Source organism: Condylura cristata, unplaced genomic scaffold (genome assembly GCF_000260355.1).
Source record: "Condylura cristata isolate star-nosed mole 26May11 unplaced genomic scaffold, ConCri1.0 scaffold00015, whole genome shotgun sequence".
Classification (NCBI taxonomy): domain Eukaryota; kingdom Metazoa; phylum Chordata; class Mammalia; order Eulipotyphla; family Talpidae; genus Condylura; species Condylura cristata.
In genome coordinates, this window is record NW_004567116.1 from 9,803,446 (window position 1) to 9,812,862 (window position 9,417).

Consider the following 9,417-nt stretch of genomic DNA (forward strand, 5'->3'; position numbering starts at 1 on the left):
GTTGTCACCACTGTGGAATCACTGGGAAGTACACAGATGAAGAAAGCTTGTTTTTTTCCTCAGGGAGCTCACACCAGTGCAGAAGCTGAAGGCAGAGGAAAGGGCAGATCTCATAGGGCAGTAAGTACCAGGACACGAAAGGGAAGAAGGAGCAGTTTCTGGAATGAATATAGGGATGGATGCGGAGGTGTGGGCAGAGAAGATGCAGGCACCCAGATGAGGTACTGGGTCTTTGGGAACCAGAAGACAAAGGCAGGAGAGCTGCACATGCAGCGTCTGAGTCTCCCGCTCCGATGGTGGACTTTTCTGCAGACAGTGCAGTAAAAACTAGTGAGGTTTTTCTGAAGGGGGAATGAATGCAATGTGTTCAGGGAGCAATTGCCATAGGTCACACTGCGAGATGGTGGTGGTGGGGTACCCTGGGAAGGGGCATCAGTACTGCCCAGGCATACAGCAGGGCTCCAACAGTGCCAGAGGCTCCATGGTCAGACGTAGGTGAGGGGATTGGGAAACAGAGGGTATGAAGACTTCAGGAAGCAGAAGAGTCTAGAATTTTTCCAGCCTGGATAGTTAAAAAAGAATTGTGGCAGGGATTAGAAATTTGTAGTTACAAATGTCGGGAGGAGTTGGTGTCATTTTGAGTTTGTGGAGTGTGGGTATAGAGGAGGGGTAGTTAGGTGAGTTGTTCACCCCTAGTAGGTGTGAGGTGGTCTCTCTCAAACGATGTAGACTGGATTAGAAATCTGGTCATGAGCCGCACACAGGTGGAAGCAGATACTCCAGTAAGGGTAAGAGAATGGAAGAAGGATCCATCATGGTCAAACCTACTGAGGAGTCCCCAGCTGAGGCAAGGCTTGGCCCAAGATGCTCTGGACTGGTTCTGACATGTGTTAAAGTCACAAGCTCTTAGGGCTAACATAGAATTTGGAGACAAGCGCATCTCGTCTCTGCCCTCCTTTCCTCAGGTAAGGAAACTGAAGCCCTATTTAGCATAGGCTAGCCGGCTCTGGATTCAGAGCTAGAAACGTCTAACCTCTGCGCTTTTTCCATGGCCCAAGGGCCCAGGTGCCCAGGGTGTCTCTTCCCAGCACCATCATCCCCAGTGTTCATTTCAAAAACTCAACAGGAGAGGATCCAGGACACTGTAAGTTCAGTACATGCGTTTAAAGCAAGGATCCAGCAGGTATTTTTTTTTAAATTTTTTTTTGCTTTAGCCAGGGGGAGTCAAGGAGCTAGGCTGGGCGGGGACGCCCCGCTGGAGACTGTGCGCGCGCTCCGCGCTCCCGAGCGCGTCCCTGGGAGTGCTCACGGAACCGGCCCGCCCGTCCCCGCCCCCACCCCAGTGCGCGCCCCCGTTCCCGCCCCCACCAGGCTGGGTTCCCCGAGCACGCCCCCGCCCGCCCGTACCCGAACGCGCTCCTCGCCCTCGCCCAGCCCCTGCCCCTGTGCGCGCGCTCCCCACCCGGCCTCCGCCTCTCCCTACAGTCCCCTTCCAGCGCGCTTTCGCCTCCCCTACTCCCGCCCCGCCCTACGCGACCCTCAGTCCCCTCGCCCCCCGCTGTCACGCGCTCCGTGCCCTTGCGCCCCCGCCATACGGCATCCCCACTGATAGAGGCTGAAACCCGGCTGGGGCTAGGAACCCCATTTCCCTCCTTTGTCTCGCTAGAATACCCAGCAACTTGCCCAACCAGTGGTTCTTCTAACAGACTCACACGGCGAGAACCAAAGTTAAGTCCAGCCCTTCCCCCCACTCTCTAGTTTCTGGGGGAGACGGAGGCCAGCACAGGATGACCAGGCACAGGTGACCCTCCTGCCCACCTCTGAACATGTAAGAGCTTCAGGGTTGGGTCGGGCCCCTTCTCTTCTGTAAGAATGTCCATGTCTCGTCATCACTCTTAGCTCAGCTGCATACAGCATTCTAGGCAGGCTAAGTGTTACTTTCTTTCAGCACTTTGAAGGTCTCCAAAGAGGCTCCACAGGTTCACAGGTAGCCTACTGCTGGCTTCACGTTCTGTGTGTCTGGTCTGCCTATGCTAAATTTTAGGACTCCCCCTTTGTACTTGATTACCTGCTGTTTCATAGTGTGGTTTTGAAATGGAGATTTACTCTTTGAAAAACTCTCCTCATTTCTTGATAAGCATGTTACTTGAAGAGGATTTGTATCTCTTTTGCAATTCTGGAAAATTCTTACCTTTTATGCTTTTGAGTATGGCTTCTCAGTCATTTCCTCTAGTCTCTAGTTTCTTTTTTTTAAAGATTTATTTATTTGTGCATACAGAACTGGGGTACATGCCAGAGGCTCAGGGGTGGCGAGAGGCTTCACCAGAGACAGAGTGGAGAGCAGAACAGACAGATCCATGAAGTACACTGCTGAGGGGAGCAGCGGGCGGGCCAGGAGAGGTCTGCCACGCCATGTGGTCACCTCCGGGGCAGGCGGGGATCAAACTCATGCGGAAGTGGCTTTAGCTTCTCAGTGCTGTGCTTTAACCCGCTGCGCCACCAGGGAGGGCCCTAGTTTCTTTTTTTATAGAATTTCAGCTAAACAGATTAGGAAAGGAGCTCACTCTATTTTCCATGTCTTTTAACAACCAGTTCATAGCTTTCTCTCTATCTTTCTGGGCATCATTCTGGCAAAGTTTCTCAGAACTATTCTAGTTCATTGATTCTCTCTTTGACTGTGTTCAAAGTTTATCCATCTACCAAGTTCCTCTTTCTTTCCTTCCTTTTTTAAAGAGTACTTTTACTGCAATGAACATCTTCTTTCTTGAATTTTTAATAGGTTCTTTTTCATAGTTATCTTTTTTTCACTCTGCCTGTTTGATGTTCCTTATTTTTCCCTTTCTAGCCACTTTATTGATGTATACGTGACAGATAATGTAGCTTTTGATGTATGTATAGACTCACTGCCACAATCAGGGTGGCAACTTGGACTAGGAGCATTGAGGTAAGTGCTGAGCTGGCCTGAGTGTGGCTTGCTGAGGACTTAGTGAGGCACTCACCTCACATGGCCTAGGATGTATTCATAAAGGAGAACGCCCATTTCGCTTGAGTCACTGTTAGTGCGAATCTCAGTGACTTAGCCCAACCCACTCATGATCCAGACCCTACACAGTTCCTGAAATTCATTTTCAGATACTCTACTATTTTTATTTCAGTTAAATAGAATTCGCTTGTTATTTATTTGGAGGCTGGCTATTTTGTTTTAACGTTCATTTTTTTCACTAGTTTTAGAGACTTAGAGACTTGGTCTGGAGGGTCATCCTTAGTAGAGAAGTCTGTCTGTCTCTTTCTCTTTTTTCTCACTTGAAGCAGCCCACCCAGCTGCGCTCAGCTCCACCGCAGTGAGGCGCTCTTGTTTCAGACCGTCCTAGGGGAGCCACACCGTGCTCACCTCCTGGGCTCTAGCCTGAGGTCCGGCAGGCCTTGGCTTTCAGTTCCCTCTCTCTTTTCCTCCTCTGCTCCCAGCTTGTGTCTCACTTGAACATGCTTAGGGGGAAAGGACGGGAGTGCGAGCTCGCCATGAACTCTCAATCGATCTGGGCGGGAAACCTCCCCCGTGCCCAAGACACTCACCTTCTTCAGCCACACACTTTCTCTGGATAGTCATGTCCATTCCCACTCTCTCAATGTCTTCCTTACTCACAAATTTTTACCTGAAGCCCGAGTCCTGGATCTCTAACTTCCCACATGAAGTATGTCTCATGGGGGTGGGGAAACGGGGCTCCATGAGGTCCCATCACATAGTATTTGAAACCACCATCCACTCAGTTTTCAAAAAGAAAGCCATCTCGACCCCAAACAATTGAATGATATTGTCTAAATGTATGGTATGTGAATTGCACTGCAAAATATCTGTTTAAAAAATAAACAAAAATCACCCCTCATCTCTCTCTCTCTTAATGCCCCCCACCCTCAGCACGTCCTCCAAATCAGAACTGTTTCCTGTTTCTAGAGTTTCCATCACCAGCTCTCTCCCAGACAACCAGGGGTCCAAACCAGCCCCCCTTGTGCCTTTCTTTTTTTCTTTCTTTCTTTTTTTTTAAAGATTCATTTATTTATGAATACAAGAACTGAGGTACAGGCCAGAGGTGCAGGGAGTGAGAGTATTCACCAGAGACAGGTGGGGAGCAGAACAGGCAGATGTACTGAAACACACTGCTGAGGGGAGCAGGGGATAAGACAGGAGAGGTCTGCGCCAAGTGGGTCAGCCCCCTGGCTGGGGGTCGCACTCAGGCTGCAGTGGCTGTGGAGAGCCTCACAGTGCTGCGCTTTAACCCCCTGCACCACCAGAGAGGCCCCCTGGGTGCCATTCTTAACTCCCCGTTGATTCTCCTCAACCCTCCAAATAATCTCTTCTCAGTGGAAATCAGAATATGGGACTTGCCAGCTCAGGATGGCTGCCACGGCCCACACTTTTGTCTTCACGGTCACTGCCACCAAGTTCACATGACCTGAGCCCTGCCTGCCTTCCCGAGGTCCCCTCGTAACAGGGTAGTCCCTAGGAAGAGGGGAAGTTCCAGGTTCCCTGCCCCACCCAGAAGGACCACACCTTCAATTCCTGCCACTGTAATAATCTGAGGGCGACCCTTTATAATAGCAGGGTTGGCTGCCTACAACCACTCTTCATTTTCTCCCTCTTAGAAATAACCGTCGTGACATAGTTCGAGCATTCAGATATGACAATGGTCATGCCGCCGACACGCTGACCCATTGGCCAGAGCCAACAAAACCACCCCTGCCGGTCACATCCCCACGCTCTCCTGTTGCTCCAAGAAAACAATGAGATGGAGCTGAAGGTCACCTATCTTCCAACTCACCCTCCTCTGGCCCTCCCACCAAGGGTGACCACTTGTTCACAAGGATTTTTCTAAAACTAGGTACAAAGCAGTTTCTGCACGTCTGGAAGACTGACAGCAATGATGGCCAAGCGAACACATCCTTCGCGAGCTTCTCGCTCTGTTTTGCATGGAGCAGCGCGTAGGTCAGAGAGGTCTGCCGGGCCAAGTGGGTCAGCTCCCTGGCCAGGGATGGAACTCGTGCTGCAGTGGCTTCGGAGAGCGTCATAGTGCGGTGCATTAACCCACTGCGCCACCAGGGAAGGCCTGCACTTATATTTTAATAAAAAGAAAGTGAGCCGTGTAATGCTGGACTGCTAATGAGAGCTGATGATTAAATGTTCTGGAATTTCGCGCACCAGTTAACATGGCCACTACGGAAAATTAAATTCTGTAAGTTTATAATGAATGGCATTTTTATAGGGAGTAAACCCCCCAAAGCTTACCACTTATGGACTATTGTCCACCTGCCTGTGTCCTCGAGGGCCGGCATCGGCTATGTCTGGGCAGTAGAACCCCAGGACGGTGGCTCCTGTCTCATCCCAGCGACCTACTCGCTGTCCTCACATCAGTAGCCTGAAACCACCCACCACGGAAACATTCACACCAAGAAAATCAGCACCTATTTCTCCACCATCCCCTGCAGATTGCTGGAGATAACCCAGCACACTGCGCATGCTTATATGTGCAGGAGTTAATTTCAAACTCTCAAACTGTACAGGGAAGAAGGCGAGTGATGCCTTTGCTTTATTCGCCTATTTAAAATACCAAGAAAGCTCAGACCTCCCCTCCTGCTTCAGCATCTCCAGAGACTGCTCCAGTCTTCAGGGACCCCATCCCAATCCCCAGTTCCATAGACCCCCTCTCTGTTAGCACAACTCTAATTTCCCTCATTATAATTTTCCGACTGCTCCCCTCTCCCCGGGGAAAAGAGAAGCATCTGCAGGCCAGGAGACTGGGAAAGGCCTAGAGAAGAGGCCTGGAAAGCCATAAATGTGGGCAGGACCACACTAGACAGGACAGGGCCAAAACCACCTAGAGGGTGCAGGGGCGTGAATCTAGAAGTTTCCATAAGTTGGGAATGAGCCTGAGGAACAGATCCACCCGCAAGTGGACAGACGAGCAACCGTGTGAGGTGGGCGCTGTGCCTGGTGGTGGGCAGTGGCTACCACAGAGGCTGAAGGAAGGTTCCCCCCGAACAGCAACCTGTCCGGTGACCTCTAAACTTCTAAAACTAAGATTATATGATTCTAGGTGGACAGATCCTCAGAAAATAATATAAAAACATGATCTTTGGCCACCAGGGCCAGTGCAATTTCTGCCGTGGTAATGAGTAACAAAGACATCAATAATAAGCCACCAACAGTAGCCATTCACGGAACCCCACTGCCCCAGGGACTCAGCCCACTGGAATTCTCATAAGTGAGGCTGAAATAGCGACCATTATCATTCCCACTTTGCAGATTAGGAAACTGGGATTCAAGCCCTTAGATAACCAGCCTGCAGCAATGAAGATGCCTGGGAAGCTGGAGTTCCAACTCAGGTCTCTGCTGGCTCAGCTTAAGCCCTTAAGCACTCTGCAGAGTGATGGATGTCCCCCTGAAAACCGCATTAGATCCAACCAGAACATTCCTGGAGCCCCCTCTGAACTACCAGCTTTGCCTCTCACTTGAGCAAATTTGCATTGTGAAGACCAGCTTTTCAACACTCGGGACTATTCTGCTCAACCGGGGATCACTGCTGGGAGCCTCTAAATGGCGCCATAACTGGATGCTGCAGAGATTGGATTTTCAAAAACCTGATTTGCTTGCAACTTTCCAGGAACTCAGAGAATCCATAAAGCATTTTGATTTTCAGTACTACACCTCCTCTTAAAGCAAAGCGGTAACAAAAATGATTTGTGAAGCCATTCACCATTGACAAAGCGCTTTCACACGTCTCAGCTGGTGCCCCCTGAACCCCAGGAAGCACAGGCATCCCTGTCAGCTAAGTGAAACAGAAACCGAGAGGCCATTCTGAACATGAACTTCAACCCTGGCTTCTGCTGTGCCCAGAAACATGGAGTGAAGAACACTCAGGCTGGAAGGGAGTCTCTGAGGTTATTCAGGTTCTGAGTTCCTAACCCGAATAGGAAGGAGAGAAGATGACGGAGGAAGGAATGCAGGGGAGGCATCACAAGATTCATTCACACAATGAAGGGGTGGGTAGAAGGGGCTAGTGCAGCACTGGACACAGCCATAAAATCAAGGTCCTGGGGCGCCAAAGCCAGCATGCCAGGAAGTGGCCCGAAGTGACCTGAGAGGAACCAGCAGAAAACACTGCTGGGGGCGGGCAGTGTCAGAGGCTCAGACCCAAAGGTAAAAGATCAGGACAGGGAGAGAAGCTCTCTAGGGAATCTCTGGTCCTTTCAGATTCTATGCAAAGTCAACCAACTGAGGCTCACAGAGAGTGAGCCCCTCCCAGGGAGAGGCCGGCTAGATCCGGCTAGATCCGGGCAGTCTCTGCACCAGCCCGGGGCAGCCACTTCTCTGCCCACCAGTGCCTACGCAGGTGCTTCTTCCCATCGCTCTCTCCCTCTGCAGGGCAGCAGCCTCCTGCCTGCCCGTGACCTGTACCGTGCCGGGGCCTCTCTGCACAGACCTCCCTCAGGGGAGGCCACTCTCCGAAGGTGGCATGCCTGCAGCCACGCAGGTCTCTCTCCCCGCAAACCTGTCCCTTCCCCGGCAGCTCTTCCTGTCAGCTTGCGCCTATGCAAATGTCTTTTCCGCTCCTGTCTTTCTAATAAACTTCCTTTTAATTGAGTGTTAAATAACTGAGTGTCTCCTGGATAATCTCCCCGCAGTGTGCGGCTGAAAGGGGAGCTCTGCTGAAACCTTTCCCAGAGTGGACCCAAGGACCCCAACTCCAAAAGACCACATCAAAGAGAATCTTTTAAAACAGGCAGTGTTTTGTAAATATGGATAAATGAGGGTAACTTTCAGATGAATCAAAAAGAAAAAGAAATGCCCAAGAGCCTGATCTAACCCAACCCACCCTCATTTAACTAAGAATGGATATTGTACTTCCTCTCATTGTCCTAAAACTCTGGTTCATCAGATTTCAAAAAAAAGCCCTGGAGGGGCCTCCTAGGGGTGGCCTAGGGGTTAAGTCTCAGTGCTGTGACCACTATGGCCAGAGTTCAGTCTGTCCAGGGAGCTGACTCACTTGGGGCAGCAGACCTCTCCTGTCTCACTTGCTGCTCCCCTCAGCAGTGTGTTTCAGTAAATCCTCCTGTTCTGCTCCCCACTCTGTTGCTCATGAATCCTCTCACCACCCCCACCTCTGCACCTCTGGCCTACACCCTCGTTCTTCTATGCAAAAAAAAAAAAAAAAAAAAGTCCTGGTAATGAAACGTTTTGACTTACAATCCCAGACTGACACACTGCCATTCCACTCACACCCCCAGCCTGTCCTGAAACCCAGGTGGGGCTAAGGGGAGGTGGCCTGACTGGCTGTGACCTGGTGTCACCTGCTACCCTGGGCACCAACAAGAGACAGTAAGCGACCAGGCGGCAGCCATGGTTCCCACACGGGGAAGGAATGTCCGGGCCACAGCCTGGCCCACAGGCAAGAGTGCCATCCCCAAGCCACTCTTTTCTGCCTGTAAAGGCACCGGCTTGGGAACTAGTTTCCAGGACCCAGGACACCATTGGCCTCACTCTTGCTGTGATGAGCTGGCTGCTGGTGAAGTCAGAACAGGTCCCCAGGCGGGAAGTTCTGGGGTCAGCCACGGGCCTGAATCCTGTCTCTCATGCCTCGCCCAGAGGGCCTTGGAGCAGATCCAGGAGATTCTACCCAAATGGGAGACAGTGAAAATGCACATTTTGTCTAATTTCCACAGGGAAATTAGACAAAACCACTTTGAAGTCCCACACTATGGGTTTTCCAGGTAACAAGGCAGAGGGGTGCAGGTGGCGGGGCTGGTGTGACAATCACCCCGGAGTTTCTCAGCATACAACCTGAACATCTACCACGGGTGACTCTTCCCAGTAACTAGTGGAATGAATAAGAGATAGAAAAGAGAGAAGAAAATGAAAAGCTTCCTAGGAAGATACTGCTTAACACCAACCAGGAAGGCTGGAGTTCAAGTTGGGTCACGAGGGTTGACAAGGAAGTGGAGAAACCGGAGTCCTTATGCACTGATGAAGGACCAATCACGAAATGGTCCAGCTGCTCTGGAAACAGCTTGGTTGTTCTACACACAATAATAGTCAGCCCGTGACCCAGCCACGAATTCCACTCCCAGGCGCACAATGGCGCACACAGAGACTTGCACACGAGAGCACAGGAGCACCGTCCACAGCTGGAAACAACGCGGTTCATTAACAGGTGACTGGATAAGCCAAACACACTCTGTCCCTAATGTACTACTTGGCCATAAAAAGAAGTGATCTGGCTGCCTCACTCCAGTCACAAAAAATCAACTCGAAGTGGATTAAAGACCTAGACATAAGAATGGAAACCATAAAATACCTAGAAGCAAAGATGGGTCAAACACTACACGACATACACTTCAGCGACATCTTTAAAGACAGAGTGTAAC

General features: G+C 50.7%; 1 protein-coding gene across 2 annotated transcripts in view; it reads right to left on the minus strand.

The window, feature by feature from the left end:
- The window catches only part of LOC101636672 (zinc finger protein 862), a 49,395-nt gene that overhangs the window by 24,152 nt on the left and 15,826 nt on the right, over positions 1-9,417 (minus strand). The gene's annotated exons all lie outside the window — the stretch shown is intronic.